The 17500-nt window shown below is 37.2% G+C and overlaps 1 protein-coding gene and 1 pseudogene across 1 annotated transcript in view; one reads left to right on the top strand and one right to left on the bottom strand.

The window, feature by feature from the left end:
* LOC136852307 (RNA-binding protein 7-like) overlaps window positions 1-17500 on the top strand; it is a 273240-nt gene that overhangs the window by 73438 nt on the left and 182302 nt on the right. The window lies entirely within an intron of this gene.
* The window catches only part of LOC136852310 (myosin-7-like), a 209070-nt pseudogene that overhangs the window by 32965 nt on the left and 158605 nt on the right, over window positions 1-17500 (bottom strand).

Genomic DNA, 17500 nt, shown 5'->3' with positions numbered 1-17500 from the left:
TATGAAAGTCAAGTTGCAATTTATAAAGGGTTTGTTGAGCCAACTCTCCTTTGTGGAAATGCAGTGTGTGTGTGTGTGTTAGTGTGCAAGTTGACCACTTTCATACCTCTCCCAAAGAATGCCATGAATTTCTTGCAAAGGCAAGCTTTTAAAATTATAACATGTTTCTAATTCCGAATTCATCCTTCTCCCGTAGGGGGTAGTGCCGGCAGTGCACCTTATTTGGAGCACTGTAGGTATCATTTAAAGGTCTTTGCAGCGTCATTGTGCAACTGCGAGGTTTTCCTCTTGTTACGCCCTTCAAACTTTTTACTGTCAATTTCCGTTTCAGCGCTGAATGACCTCATAGATCCCAGCGCTTGGCCTCTGGCCAAAGTTCTGTTTTCAATTCCAATTCATCCTTCCTCTATCTACTTATAGCTATATGCTTGTGTTGTTTTTAGGGTGAAGATTTCGTTTTCGAATAACAATCAACTACAGTGTTGTATCATTTGAATTGTTGGCTGTCATTTTAGGCAATCGTCAGCATAACTGAAGTAAGCGTTAAATGAGTATTATTGGTAGTATGAAGTAAAATACAACGAAAAAGACAGTGCTGGGAATAGAATAATGTCATTGTCAGCGGTCGGCTGAGCAAGGACACAGATTGCACTGGCGATGGTCCCACCTAATTTAGTATTCAGACATCTTTCTCGGTCGGTTAAGCTTCGGGTATGCTGGAACAAGCATTCGGCTTCTGCGAGATAACGCAACGGCCAGCATTTGACTAATGCTGATAAGCGGAGGAATTGTTTCTGCCTGCCCTTTTCGCAATCGGCTGCTACCACCCTCTCCGTGGCTAACCCCGTGGGGGCGTAGTACCATCAGTGCACCTCACGCGGTGCACTGTAGGCATTACTGAAAGAGTCTTTGCAGCGTCCCCTCGTTCCCTACCTGCAGCCAGTTTCATTCCTTTTACTGTACCACCGTTCATATGCTCTTTCTCCCGACTCTCCACCCTCTCTAACAGTTGTTTCGTAGTGCAACTGCGAGGTTGCCCTCCTGTAACAGGAGGGCAACCTTTCAAACCTTCTTTCTGTCAGTTTTCATTTCAGCGCTGAATTATCTCATAGGTCCCAGCGCTGGGCCTTTGGCCTCAATTCTATATTCTATTCTCACCCGCAGCTAAGAGATCGGGTTCGATTCTCAGCGAAGGCGGTCCAAAGATACAATGTGGGCCTTTTCCCGAAACGCTCATTATTATGGCCCCGTTGACCTGAGAAGTGAATTAGGTGCTTGGTGGCCAGTTGATCAGCTGCGATCGAAACGGGGTTTGGAAGAGGAAGAAGAAGAAGAAGAAGTAGAAAGATTATTTTACTTAGGTGATTAGGTTAGGTTACAAAATTTTACACTTTACTCAGGCGGAACCATTCATCAGATTATGTATATATATATATATATATATATATATATATATATATATATATATATATATATATATATATATATATATAATGTATATATATGTATATATATGTATATATATATTGTGTATACATCATCATCATCATCCAGGTGCCATATCCCCAAGGACGTCGGCAATCATGGCTCGCCACTCCTCTCTATTTCCGGCTCTCTGCAGCAACTGAGCTGCAGACATTCTTCCTCCAGTCATTCTCACCAATCCATCCATATATTTTTGTCTAGGTCTTCCTCTTGGCCGACTTCCATTGATTGTGTATACATATATATTATATATATATACATATATATATATAATATACATATATATATATATATATATATATATATATATATATATATATATATATATATATATATATATATAATTATAATTATATAAATTAGTATGCGCTCGTAATACGCTCAGGAAAATTGGTCAGTGACGTAGATTACTGTTGACATTCGCTGCGACTGTCCGTTTGTGGGTCATGGAATTGAACTTAAAAATCCTCAGATAATAGTTCAAGGTTTTATCGGCGTGGAATGCCGCCCTGCGAAGAAAAAAAAAAAAAAAGACTGCTGTGTTTCTCTCTCTCTCTCTCTCTCTCTCTCTCTCTCTCTCTCTCTCTCTCTCTCTCTCTCTCTCTCGTGTTATTTTCACTAACTGGAAGTCATGTGAGTGAGGGTGTTTTTGCAAGCTTTTCAACTTAGGCATTATTTACCTTCACGTGTAGTATGTATCAAACGTACACATGCCTAAGGTCGTATGTATACATACTGTATGTGTATATATATATATACATATATATATATATATATATATTATTTTTATATATATGTATATATATAATTACAGCATTTATTCCCAGTAAATCAAGGCAGAGTATATATGATCTGACATTAGTCGACATTCGCTAGTGTTGAAGGCAAATTCTTTCTTTCGCGATAATAGAATTTTTAAAATTCTCTCTCTCTCTCTCTCTCTCTCTCTCTCTCTCTCTCTCTCTCTCTCTCTCTCTGACTATAATCGTAATCATAAAGATTTCATCAGAGCTTTTGGAATTTACATGCTCGCCGCCTGCCTGTTCGAAAAATCTGAGGCCAAGAGAAACGGCGGAATTGTCTCCTAATCTTGTACAGCAGTTTTCCTTACGTGATCACATCGTCTGTGCTTGGGATTCGTATCTGAGGTGAAAACAGCACTGGTAAAGGCGCATTAGCTTCACAATGGTTGTCGGTTTCATATTCTGCTAGTTAATTGTTGGTAGTGCGATGCCGCGAAAGGGAATGACAGTGGAAGGGTATAGTCTCTCTCTCTCTCTCTCTGTGGAATAAAATTTGAAATTTCAGTACCCTCTATTAGGAATGGTTGCCAGAATAATAATAACGTTCACTAAAACATTTGAATAAACAATGTTTAAAACGAATTTCTCTTGGGCTACGCAAACGCCAACCCTGTACTTAATATTATGAGTGTTTTCTTAAGGGTTCCACGTTTGTTGTAACACAGTACCTTTTGAGGAAAAAGTTCTTTGGTGTTACTTCCTATAGAAAGGAACTTTTTGGAGTCACTGACATCCAAAACGAAGAGTGTTCGGTTTGGAAAGGAAAATATTTCTATGGTCATGAAGAGTATATATCGTTTATTTATTGCACTTCACTTCAGGACTGTCTGGACCATGCCTATATGGACCCATACGAAAAAACCATTGCGTTGTTACGTACAGTACAATCGAAAGAGAACTTGAAGGACGCGACAAGCGGTGTTGATTTCTCAGGTTCCAGGATGCGCCTTCTTCTCTCTCTCTTGTTCTTCCAGCAGACCGAGAGGATTTATCAGAACTTTCTTATTACAGTTAACAGAAATTATGAAGTAAAACAGGAATGAATGATAAGAAAATGAATGTTTTTTTTTTTTTGCGTAAGGATCTGTATTTAAAGTTTGTCACACAGTATATTTAAAAATGTCATGTGTATCTGCTACTCTCGTCCCAAGAGGTGACTGCAATGTGAGAATTTCCACAGGGAAAAGCCCTGTAAGTAAGACTGTATGTAATACCTACACACAAACACACACACACACACACACACACATATATATATATATATATATATATATATATATATATATATATATATATATATATATATATATATATATATATATATATATATATGAAATTCATCATATCACCGAGATTCATATACAAGCATTAAGCTACAAATGTCCTTTAATATCTAATTCGCTCTACTTCGGAAATAATATATTTTCATATATGTTATCCGAAGGGGAATTTTTTAGTTGATGATACGTTCGTCGTCTCGTGGGCTCGAACCACGGAAGAACAAGAACGCAGGACTCCAGTGTGGTTTAATACGCGTCACTGTAGCCCTGAGCTCTTGTCCTCCGTGGTTCGAGCCCACGAGACGACGAACTTATCATCAACTAAAAAATTCCCCTTCGGGTAACACATATGAAAATATATTATTTCCGATGTAGAGCGAATTGGATATTAAAGGACGTTTGTTTAATGGTTATATATATATATATATATATATATATATATATATATATATATATATATATATATATATATATATATATATATATATATCTGCACACACACTATATCCTTTGAAAATGCAGTCAAAGCCAAGATCTTTTTACGATAGTGGAACTGTAGGAAAAAAAGGAAACAAAAGGAAATAAGACAATAATAGGCACTTTTTTTTTACTCAGTGACATTGGTAGGAAGATATAAAATGTATTTTTCAGTTTAACGCGAAGTTAAAATGTCAGCTTCATTTACAAATGACGAGCTTCATTTACAAATGACGACTATTATGTTGCATGAATTTTCAAAGCCTTTGGAGCAAGTGTTTTTTAACAGTTTTCGACAAATTCAGTTACCTTTGTCACCTGTCCTCCAGTTAGTTGTTTATCAGTGCCCGGATATCTTTACTGAAAATGAAAATGTTGATAAACAATGGGATCTTACGGGGCTCTGTATTGGTTGAAGTCAAGGTTAAGGTCACTGCGCGGAAGTGAGGATAATCTGAGGCCACAGTCACTCGCGGAGTTGCATCATATACCTTCCAAGTAATTGTGTGACGCATAATAGGTAGAAAGATCGACGACTGATGGAATAAAACAGGCAGAGACCAAACCAAGAATATAAAGGTCCAGGGAAGTCAGGTATTCTTGAAGCCAGTGATCAAAGGTCTCAGGTTAAAGATAGGCCGAAGAACAAATATTTTTCACTGAAGATCATGGTTTCAAATTACTTAATGTTAAGTCGTGGTTTAGTTTATAACTTTTCCAAGAAAAAGTATTTTTTCCAAGAATAAGGGATGTTTTTCCAAGAATAAATTATATTTTTTCCAAGAATAAGGGATATTTTTCCAAGAATAAATGATATTTTTTCCAAGAATAAGGGATATTTTCCCCAAGAATGAGGGATATTTTTCCAAGAATAAGGGCTTTTTTTTTTCAAGAATAAGGGATATTTTTCCAAGAATAAGGGATGTTTTTTTTCCAGGAATAAAGGTATATTTTTCGCAGAATAAGTGATTTTTTTCCAAGAATAAGGGATATTGTTTCTAAGTATAAGGGATATTTTCGTGAAGCTACTGGGAATACGTTGTTTCTTCCATAGATTGAAGGAAAGACGTAGTGTAAACCATTTCCTATTGACTGTAGCGATATTCCATCCTTCTCGTGGTCAGGTCGGTAACGTGACCTCGTTCTGATACTCCGGATGCGGGTTCGAAACCTGCCACGGTCATCAGAGTTTCTTCTTATTCTTCCCTTGGGATCTAAGGCTTTGTAGTGAAAAGCGTATCCAAAACGTTTGAAGAATTCGAGAAGTTAAGATGGCAATGTTGTTATTATTACATTTAACATTCGTATCTGGTAACAAGTGATCACTAGATTCTATATATATATATATATATATATATATATATATATATATATATATATATATATATATATATATATATATATATATATATATATATATATAATCAGAGACTGTAAATAACCCGCCAACAAGAAAGATCAATTCAGAAATTTGAAGGAGAAATTTGGGGATTAACTGATCTATCCCATTACCTCTCAGCATCAAGTAGCACGACATTTGAGGTTACGTTGCGAAGCTCCTTTTCGCGTTACTTCGCATACCGAGAGGAATATTTAAATGGATATTAAAGCTTATAACAAGCCCGTTTTAATGACCAAGGTTGAAGAGCCGAGGCAGTATGCTACGCCTCGGCAACACTGTGAGAAAAGCTCATTCATATACTCGAGACAACGTTTATAGATTTTCACGACAATTTACTGCCCGTCACGCTTCCACGATTAACTGCGAGAGAAAGCATTCTTTTGCAAGTTTAAGCCTTTTTTTTTTCGTGTAGTCTGTCAGTGGATTACCAGACCGTGTCAGGGTGATGGTGATAAAAAAAAATAAATAGAGAATACGGACATCAGAAGAAGAGAATTACGTTGGGAGTGTTGCGTTCAGATACAGAAAAGAGTCCCCGTATTGCATAACTGAAGGGTCTTTGCAGCGTCCCTTCCTCAGGCCCTTAGCTGAAACCTCTTTCATTCCTTCTACTGCGCCTCCGTTCATGTTCTCTCTCTTCCGTCTGACTCTCCAACCTCTCCTGACAGTTGTTCCATAGTGCAACTGCGAGGCTTTCCTCCTGTTACACCTTTCAGACCTTTTTAATCTCAGTTTTCCTTTCAGCTGTGATTGACCTCATAGATCCCAGCGCTTTGTTGTATTCTATTACAGAGAAGCGAAGAGGAGTCAGGAATTACAGCGATAAGCGGTCTTGACAAAAGATTTCCCCAAGGCTTTTTTCTTTTTTGTTAAAAAAAAAATCCCTGTCTCAGTGACTTAGATTGACAATGACGGGGGCGTCATTTATCTTGGAGGTCTCCGGTTTTTTTTTTTTCTTAGTCCGTTTCCGTTTTATTTAAAGAATAAAGATATTTCGATCTGGTTTTCCTAGATCAGAATCGTGAGAGCCATTATATAATATATAAACTTATATATATATACGGTATACATATATATACATATATATGTGTGCATATATATACTGTATATATACAGTATATACACGTATGTGTGTATCTATATATATGTATATATGTATATGCTATATATGTATATATATAAATGGATGTGTGTGTGTGTGAGTGTGTATATGTTCCAGCATATGGGAAGGGCTTCCCTGAAAAAGGGCTAGTTCTGCCTGTAGACTTAGTAGCTAAATAAACTCTACGGGTGTATCATACCTTAATTCGATATACATATGACTGACTATCTGGAAAAGAAAAATGGGGGGGGGGAAGACATCACTGGCACCAAAGAGGGTGGGGGTGGGAAGGTGGTGACGTGAAAATGACCGAAAACGATAGATATCAGTGTCTAATCCATAGTTTTCGAGGTCGCTGAGATGAACATTGACACTCCCGATTCCTTTTAAGTCCAAGTTCAGCCCCGATAGGAAGTGGGGTGAGAAGGGGTGAAATATAAGATGTCAAAAATGTTGGAAAGGGGGAGAGAGAGAGAGAGAGAGAGAGAGAGAGAGAGAGAGAGAGAGAGAGAGGGTGGGGTTTAGGGAAGAAAAAGAGAGGGAGGGAGAGAGAGAGAGAGAGTAGAGGGGCTGTTAGGGAGGAGAGATAGAGAGGGTTTATCGGTCGTCATTCAGAGATTTCCTGGGCAGCGCCAGGTTGGCCAGCTAGTATATTTCTTCTGACGAAGGGTCCAAAAGGGGGGGACTGCAGTTGGGACCCTGTCGAATTCTTTCTCGGAATCGTCGAAAGGCACCAGAAGAGGATTCTTAACTTCCTATTCCATAAACTGCAGATCAATGTGTCTTATGGAAAATATTTGATCTTTGCAACTTCTGTCCTTTCTAAAACCAGTTTGTAGATCTCTAATCTTTTTATCATTTTCTCTGTCTGTTGAGAATGGACATATTGAATATTCTCTTTTGTACCTTAGCTGTGATTTCCAGTTCCCAGTCATCTGACTTTGTTTATTCATTCCGTAATTACGCAAAATAGTCCAATTAGTATATGAGGTGTCTTTTCCGCATCAGCTAAAATCATCTCTGCTGTTATTCCATGATAACCTGATGTGTTTTCAATCACCCAATTTCTTATTATTAATTACATTTAAAAATTTAGAAGTCATTCAAAACGACATTCAGTTCTCCCTCAGCTTCTGGTGAAATATGTAAAACTAAATTAAATTACCCATGAACGAAGTAGTTGTAACGCTGATGTTAATGGGGTCATGTCCAGTGAATTTGCAATGAATTATGGGGTTCTACGAGGGAATGTTATTTCACCTTCGCTGTTTGCCCTTCTCATAGATTTTACGATGACCAAGTGGTTGGAGATGGAAGAGGTTGAGATTGGAGTAACGATAGAAATTTGGCAGACTTGGAACATGCAGATGATACCAGTTGAATCAACATAATACTACAAGATTTTAAAAAGCTTGCTTAATAGAATGCATCATATATATATCTAGATGGATGAGACTCGGAACAAATCTAAGAAGAAGACCGCTGTCAGTGCCACATTCCTACTTTATTATTATTATTATTATTATTATTATTATTATTATTATTATTATTGAGAAGATGAACCCTATTCATATGGAACAAGCCCACAGGGGCCATCGACTTGAAATTCAAGCTTCCAAAGAATATAATGGTGTTCATTCGAAAGAAGTAACAGAAGGTAATGGGAAGTACAAAAAGAGGAAATCACTTACTAGAAAAACAGATAAATTAACAAATTGATAAATAAATCGATAAAAATGTAAGTGAAATATTAAAATACAAATTGAGTCGCAACTGCATCGCCGCTTGAACTCCTGACGTTCGAACTGCACGACATCCTCTGGGAGTCTGTTCCACAGAACCGACAACTTCCATAACAGACATTTTATACGGTACACAGAAGGGTCATTTGTGCCGAACCCAAACACAAACTGCTCCATTCCCCCGTAGGGGGGTTGGTGCCGCCAGTGCACCTCATGCGGATGCACTGTAGGCATTACTTGAGGTTCTTTGCAGCGTGCCTTCCGCCCCTAGCTGCAACCCTTTTCGTTCTTTTTGCTGTGCAGTACCTCCGTTCATAGTATCTTTCTTCCCTCGACCCTCTCCTGTCAATTGAGTCATAGCGCAACTCCTGTTGCACCTTTCAAACCTTATACTGTCGGTTTCAGCGTTGAATGACCTCATAGGTCCTAAATTGGGGCTAAATTCGATATTCAGTTCAGTTCAAACTGCTCCATTCAGGCATTTCGCCTAAGACTTCCTTAATCCAGGGAACCAGCGGAAATCTCTTTGGTGCGCCATCGAGTGGCGCTGAAAGGGCCACGAGGCCAGTCTTTTGGCCTAAATTTCTCGTTCCTTCGTTTAAGATGAATAAAATAGATTTCGTAAACCCATCTCGGGCAAAAACGTTTGTTGAATCAGCGATGTTCTGCTCTAATTAAAACACAGAGAGAGAGAGAGAGAGAGAGAGAGAGAGAGAGAGAGAGAGAGAGAGAGAGAGAGAGAGGTGTTGAAGATCAAGAAAATGGACTTTTATGGCTTTGGTAACATAAATGAGTAGGTAGTTGTTTGATATGGCCAAATTAATAATCTTTGGTCAGTTTTGTACCCAGTTAATATACTGCATTATTTTTGTTGTAAAATAAGGGTTTTTTTTGGGGGTCAGTAAAACGTTAAATACATATTATCGCATGTGAAGGTGTTATTTTACACACCTACAAATGACGTAGGTACCCAATGCATAAAAGAGCACCTCTCACGTGGTGTACTGTGGGCATTACTTAAGGTTCTTTGCAGCGTCCCTTCGGCCTCTAGCTGTAACCTCTTTCATTCCTTTTACTGGACCTCCGTTCATGTGCTCTTTCTTCCACCTGACTTTCCACCCTCTCTGACAATCGCTTCTCAGTGCAACTGCGAGGTTTTCCTCGTGTTACACCTTTCAAACCTTTTTACTGTCAATTTCCCTTTCAGCGCTGAATGACCTCATAGGCCCCAGCGCTTGGCCTTCGGCCTGAATTTTGTATTCTATTCTATTCTGTTCTCTCGTAATCCCCGCTTTTCTGTAGGACTGGATTTGGCGTTTTCGTTCTGTCATTTTCATTCTTTATCTTTATAATTCCTCCGCCAGTGATATCACAGTCTCCGTAATTCATTTTTTCTTTTTGATAAGTGAGATCTATTCTTTCTGTATTTCCCTTTACCTTCCGTTCTTCCTTATGAACAAGTCAGTGGCCCCTGTGGTGGGCTTCTTCCATATGAATAGGGTTCATCTTCTGAATAATAACAATAATAATAATAATAATAATAAAACGTTAATCACATATTAACGCAAGCGAATGTGTTGCTTTACGTCCCAATAAATGACGTAGGTACCCAATGCACAAATGGACACGAGCCTCTCTGGTATGGACGCGGGCAAGGCGAGGGGGCGAGGAGTGTGGAGGGCCTGGCAAGTTGTTGTTTTGCAACGAATGTGTCACGCTTCGCTTCGTAACGACTTCTGACCTTCTTAGGAAACGTTACGTCAAATCCCAAAGAGAAACAGAAGAGATTCGGCTGCTGAAAGCGAGTGAGCGTCGGATCAGCTTTAATGCATTAAAAGCTTTGTTCTTTGGTAACCTGATGTTTGTGTTTGTGTGTGTGTATGTATATATATATATATATATATATATATATATATATATATATATATATAATATTTATATATATGTAGATATATAAATATGTATATATATATGTATATAAATATTTATAGATATATATATATATGTGTATGTATGTATGTATGTGTGTATATATATATATATATATATATATATATATATATATATATATATATATATATATATATATATATATATATATATATATATATATATATATATATATATATATATATATATATATATATATATATATATATATACATGGAAATAATCAACATACAATCTCGTGTGAAACAGAAATACATTTCAACTGAAAGACCTGGGTTCGATCCTGATGTGAGTCAGAAATTTATTTATATATATATATATATATATATATATATATATATATATATATATATATATATATATATATATTATATATATGTGTGTGTGCGTGTGTGTGTGGAAACAATGAACACATGAGCACGTGTTTCACAGAAATAAATTGCTGACTCACACCCGGAACGAACCTTGGCCTGTCACTCGGGAGACCAAGATTCGTTCCCGGTGTGTGTCAGAAAAAAAAATATATATATAGCATGGGAAAGGAGGGAGGGGTGGAAGGGGTTGGTCCAGTGGTTAGGATGTTTGCCCTCCCCAACAAGAGATCACGGGTTCGATCCCTAACTTCCTTGAATGTTTTGGACGCGTTGTCGTAAACCCTACTGGGCCTCTGTCGTCCAGAACAGCGAAATGCGTACCTGGTTGCTAGTCGACTGCAGTGGGCTGTAACTAAGTGTAGGTGTGCGTGAGGCTAGTAACTGTATCTCCAGCAACAAATACGTATTGGGAACCGGTTAAGTTTGAATATTAAGTATCAGAATCATTTGCATCATTTTTTCCAGTGACAGCAGAAATCTTTCTGTGTGACATCGGTCATTTGGACTGGAATGCAGAATTTAGGCCAAAGGCCAAGCGCTGGTACCTATGAGGTCATTCAGCGCTGAAAGGGAAAATGAGTTTTAAAAGGGTTGAAAGGGTTGTAGCAGGAGGAAATCCTCGCAGTTGCACTGTGAAACAATTGTTAGAGAGGGTGGAAAGTAAGATGGAAGGAAGAGAATGTGAACGGAGCTACAGTAAAAGAAATGAAAGGGGTTGCAGCCAGGGGCCGAAGGGACGCTGCAAAGAACCTTAAGTAATGCCTACAGTGCACCACGTGATGATCACTGACGGCACTACACCCCTACGGGAAACATTTGGTTCAGTGGATTTCGGAGATCGAAAAGGAGCAAATAACTCACTCTCTCTCTCTCTCTCTCTCTCTCTCTCTGTATGTATGTATTACAGCGCACGCGTTGACTGGGAACCGTGATAAAAAAAAACTAATTACCGCTAAAGGCAAGATATCCAGTAATACCAACTACATCATTCCGCTTCCCTCTGCCTGGCGTCATGCAATCTATCTATTTCGAAGACCGCACCAGTAGAACAGACCATTAGCATGTTTCTGGACGAGTCGTTAACTGCGCCCCAGGCGCGTAACGGTGATTAGGACCCTCCCCACCCATCCACCCTTCTCCAGTGCGTGCGCATTCATCTTAGGTGACGGGAACTGCATAAAAGAAAAGAAAAGAAGAAGAAAAAAAAACTTGTTTTCTTGAGTCACCACTTTCCTCATCCACGGAGATGGGAGGGGGGGGGGAGTCCTTGGTAGTCCCCTCCCCCCCTCTCCTCTCCTAACCCACCCGAATCCCTATTATAGGCCTTTCACATCTCAAGTGCTTTCTCAATTCAGCTGTGGGTTGCTTTGAGCGGGTGATTCAACAAGCATTTCTAAAAGTTGTCTGTGAGAGAGATGACAAATCTCTTTCTCTGTGTATCTCTCTCTCTCTGTTGTATCTTATTGTTGAAGATTCTGAACATTTCTTTTGGTCACTCTTATACTGACAGTGGTCTCCTTTGGATTTCAGACTACTGTACTGCAGGATAAATTTGGTAATGAATTACAGTAAATTTATCAATAATTAAAAATTAAACTTGAAAGAGATCACACAACAGGAATTAAAGCAAGGGGTTTTCTTGTAACTGATGCCCAAACTTGTAAATGTCATTGCAGTTCACTATGAAAGGGACGGGTTTAAGAAATATTTAGGAACATATATTTAAATATATTTATATATAGATATATAAAATATATGGTCGTCGGAGATTTATATGGTGTATATATCGGGAAGCATTTTTTGAGGCAGTATAAGTCCGGTAATGAATTACATATTTATCAATATTATATGCCCGTGGGATATATTATATATAGTCATATTTTCTTGTAACGTATACTTATAAATGTATATATATATATACATATATATATATATATATATATATATATATATATATATATATATATATATATATATATATATATATATATATATATATATATATATATATATATATATATATATATATATATATATATATATATATATATATATATATATATATATATATATATATATATATATATATATATATATATATATATATATATATATATATATATATATATATATATATATATATATATATATATATATATATATATATAATAGTCAATATATTTATATTATATGTAAATATAAACGTCTGTAAATTTTCTTCAAGCATATGTATATATATAAATATATATATATATATATATATATATATATATATATATATATATATATATATATATATATATATATATATATATATATGTATATATAATGTATGTATGTATATTATTAAGTAGAAGTTGGAGAGGAGTACCCAGGAAAGGGTGGACAGGTGGACTGAAAGAGGTATCGGAAAGAAAGGTTCTTAATATCTTGTATGTGAAAGACTGCTCTCAAGATAGGGGTGAATGACACAGTGTGTGTAGGGGTGTTTAGCCCACTGCTCATGAGCTGTGTAAATGTATGAAGCAACCAGTTAAGAAATGTTTTACTAAAATGATTCAGTAACGATTCAGCAGTTAGAGAGTCCAAGTATGAATGAAAGTATCAGCGACTGTTAAGAGTTGTTTTTGTCTGGAATCAACACCTTTCAGAGGTTGGAAACATGTTCAGCATGTTAGAAACACATTGAAAACATGTTCAGCATGTTCAAAATATGTTGAAAACACGTTAAACATGTGGGAAACAAATTCATCATGTTGGAAACATGTCAGAAACATATTGCAAACATGTTCAACATGTCGGAAACATGTTGAAAACATGTTCAACATGTCGGAAACATGTTTAAAACATGTTCAGCATGTCATAAACATATTGAAAAAATGTTCAGCATGTCGGAAACATGTTGAAAACATAAACATATTGAAACAAAAAAATGTCGGAAACATGTTCAGCATGTCGGAAACATGTTCAGCATGTCGGAAACATGTTGAAAACATGTTCATCATGTCAGAAACATGTTGAAAACATGTTCAGCATGTCGGAAACATGTTAAAACATGTTCAGCATGTTGAAAACATGTTCAGTTGAAAACATGTTCAGCATGTTGGCAACATATTGTTGAAAACACAAGGAAGAAGAAAATGCACCTCCCTACCTTTGTGGTTTAGAATATGGGAAGGACTCGTGCTGGAGCGAGAAGGCCGAGAGTGCCACCAGGGAATTGAGGGCCTGTTCACCTGCCCGGACTTGGTCCAGGCTCCCTGCCACGAGGTTTCGGGCAGAACACACGCATTCGACAACGCGCTCTCTGTAAGGGAAGAGAATAAGAATGAGTTAGCACAAATCATGGGCTGTTATTGGTGTGTTACATGTTGTTGAGGTTCTGTAGGAAAAATGAATTTAGGCATCGACACATAATAATGCAAGGAAAATATATATATATATATATATATATATATATATATATATATATATATATATATATATATATATATATATATATATATATATATATATTTGTGTGTGTGTGTACACATGTGGGTAAATCTTCATGTGGATATCAAAAGTAGATTACATCTTAATCACTAAAGCATGACAAATTTCTCTTCACCTTTGGGTTAATTGTAGCTATTTCTTGACATTAACGAAGGGCACCTTTTTGCAATGTGCACTTTCTTTTTTCGGTGCCCACAAGGTTTCACGTAGAATAAATGTCTCCCAAATCAAATTATAGTTATCTCTCTCTCTCTCTCTATAATACTTCCTTGAAGGTTTCAGATATTTCATCTTCTGGTGAAACCACAGAATCACAGATCTTCTACCACAACTAATTTACTCTAACCACTTCTGCATATGTATCCATTTGTTCTCTCTTGTGGTGTTGTCTCAGCCATTGTTCACTTGTTATTTCTCCCTCTGTTTCTTCTTTTTTACGTTCTAAAGTTAATGGCCTTTTAGACTGAACTCAGAAAGTATTGAGGTCGACAGCAGTGATCAAGCTAAGGCGGCAGACATCGTACCTAAGATATGACTGACCTTGAAAAAATATTGGTTACATAACAGGACATTTCTTCATCGCAAATGAATTTGTTGAAATTTGTAGTTCCTTTCAGAGTAAGTGAATCAATTCGCCGTCATATATTCCATAATATTAAATGCCGATTTTTAAAATTATTATTACAGTTATTACAACAGGTATTTTTATTACAAGCATTACAACCTATGAAAAATAATCACTTTTTCATGAGTTGTATTTAAATTGAGGTCTTTCACATTCACAATTGGTTCCTGATCCCTCTTTTCCTGCCGAGAGCGACCAGATTCGTTGAACAGCAGAGGCTCCAGGATGCAGTGAATGTGCCTCGCTGTCGAACTTTTCCTAAGTTCCAGAGGTCCTCTATTCCTCACACCGTTGGACTGTGGAACAGCCTCCCTACTGAGCATGCCGTGCAACCGGAACTTCTGAAGTTCAAGCGAAGATGCGATGCATTGCTACCCTAATGAAATTCGCCTCGCAGTTTAATACATTTTTTATCTGTTTGCTAATTTCTTGATTTATTTTTTTCCTTTTTAGTAAGTGAGGTCTCTTCTTTCCGCATTTCCACTTACCTCCTCTAGCTTCCTAATGGGCACCATATTCTTTGGAAGCTTGAATTTCAAGTCAGTGCCCTTGTGGTGGGATTCTCCCGTATGGATAGGGTGCATCCTCTGAATAATAATAATAATAATAATAATAATAATAATAATAATAATAATAATAATAATAATAATAATAATAATGAATAATAATGCATCCTCTGAATAATAATAATAATAATAATAATAATAATAATAATAATAATAATAATAATAATAATAATAATAATAATAATACTTTTTGTACCTGGGAATTACTTTCCTAGAGGAAACTGCGAAAAGAAGTTTTACTTGACGAGACATTCGCTGCTGAGTTGTATTTTGTGTTATTTTTTTCAAGGCAGGCGTCTTGTGTCTTTATTTGAACTTATCAGAACGTCACCTTCTCTTTCCTTAGCCATTATTTTATTCTTAAGAGTGTTTAGTTTTATTTGTTATCGATGACTTGCCATTGGATGCGTTCGCTGTGTTGATAATGAGTCACAGCTCCTGACTGAATTTTTTTGGTGAAACAATTCTCGGTGCCATTTGTTTCAAGTTTGCGTCGTTCTAATTGGTTAGGTTTTCCAGGGCTTTGTAGGTTTTACTTTCTCTCGTATTTTCTTTTTAATTAAGAAGACGGTTTTAGTGTATTTTCTAGTAGGTCAGAGACTGGTTATATTACGAAACGGGTGTGGCAAAGTTTAGAAAGTAAGGCTACGACAAGCATTAAAAAATCCCGTAAAATGGCCAGTGCACATTCAACCAGTGGAGAGAGAGAGAGAGTAGTTTTTGAACAAGTCGCCAGCATGCCCGGACTGAGGGCATTCTGGTCATTTCACGAATAAAAACGCGAAGAAACTGAGACCGTGGCAAAGAAATTTCCCACGTAGGCAGAATGACAGAGGCAGCACATTACAGCATTCACAGTTTGAGTCCGGCTCTTTCCGGGAAAGACCCCGGTCTACCCTGATGATTTAGGGAATCGCGCTTGCAAGTTCTTTTTAACCAAGTGCTTCCTTCCCTGTTATGCTGCGCAGTCACGCTCTTCGTTCATGTGTGACTTCCCTCTGTTGTTCGGTGCGAACGCGACCTGCTTGATGAAAGAGAACTATACACTCGCACAGCCAAATTTTCTACAATTTTTGCTCTGGTTCGTTTTCTTACGCTGTCTTCTGGGCAGCATTCGGGTGCTCTCGAGCTGAGTAATCCACTCTGCTAGTTGTTGCCCAGAAATATCAACGACTGCATGGTTTCAGGATTGTTCTCACTTGCTACCACAACTATTAGCACGCTTCATGCTGCTGCTGTAACTTCCGCGCGCCCAGGATTCACCTTTAAAATCTTTAAAAATAACAACAAGAGTTATTTTTATTATATTGAAAAACGTTTGTCGGTATGTAATTGTAAAAACCACAATTCCCTCGTAACTTGTCTATTTCTTTACTGTTTTTGAATACATCTATCACTACAAAACCCAAAGAGCCAGTTGAAGAACCAAATGAAGAAATTCTGACGTCCGTGGCAGGATTCGAACCCCCATTCGGTACCTCAGAGCGAGGTCGCGTTATCAATGGTATATCCAAAAAATTAAATAAATTATACTGTCCTCTTCCATTGATGATCTTGCTTTGATCATGACAGCAAAAAATATCCATGGCTTCCAAATACCAATGATATCCAAAAAAACTAGATAAACTAAACCAATTTTCTGACCCCACTCATTGCCACAGTTCTTGAATGCCAATTCCAACGCGCCCGCAATCAAGCCTCCATCTCATTTTTAATTTCTCATATTGCTCCCTGTGTCCTTTTTTAATTCTTTTAATTAAAGTCTCTTCCTTTTTAGACTTGTTTGCGCTCGCGGTGAATAATTCGCCCCTGTTGTTTGTCTGTTAGGACTCGATTTCTTTGTGGGCTACTGTTGCGTTAGGTATAGGTTGTCGGAATTTTTATCAGATATGTTTGGGGTTGGAGAGAGAGAGAGAGAGAGAGAGAGAGAGAGAGAGAGAGAGAGAGAGAGAGAGAGAGAGAGAGAGAAATTTCGTTTTGAGCTAGTGTTGTTTTAGGTAGGTTGTCAGAATTTTTATCAGATATTTTTAGGGTTGGAGAGAGAGAGAGAGAGAGAGAGAGAGAGAGAGAGAGAGAGAATTTTGTTTTGAGCTAGTGTTGAATTTTTATCAGATATTTTTTTCAGGTAGGTTGTTCGGAACTTTTATCAGATATTTTTTTGAGAGAGAGAGAGTGTTGAGAGAATTTTTATCAGAGAGA

The sequence above is a fragment of the Macrobrachium rosenbergii genome, chromosome 25, assembly GCF_040412425.1.
Source record: "Macrobrachium rosenbergii isolate ZJJX-2024 chromosome 25, ASM4041242v1, whole genome shotgun sequence".
NCBI lineage: Eukaryota > Metazoa > Arthropoda > Malacostraca > Decapoda > Palaemonidae > Macrobrachium > Macrobrachium rosenbergii.
This window is presented reverse-complemented; position numbering and strand designations above follow the sequence as displayed.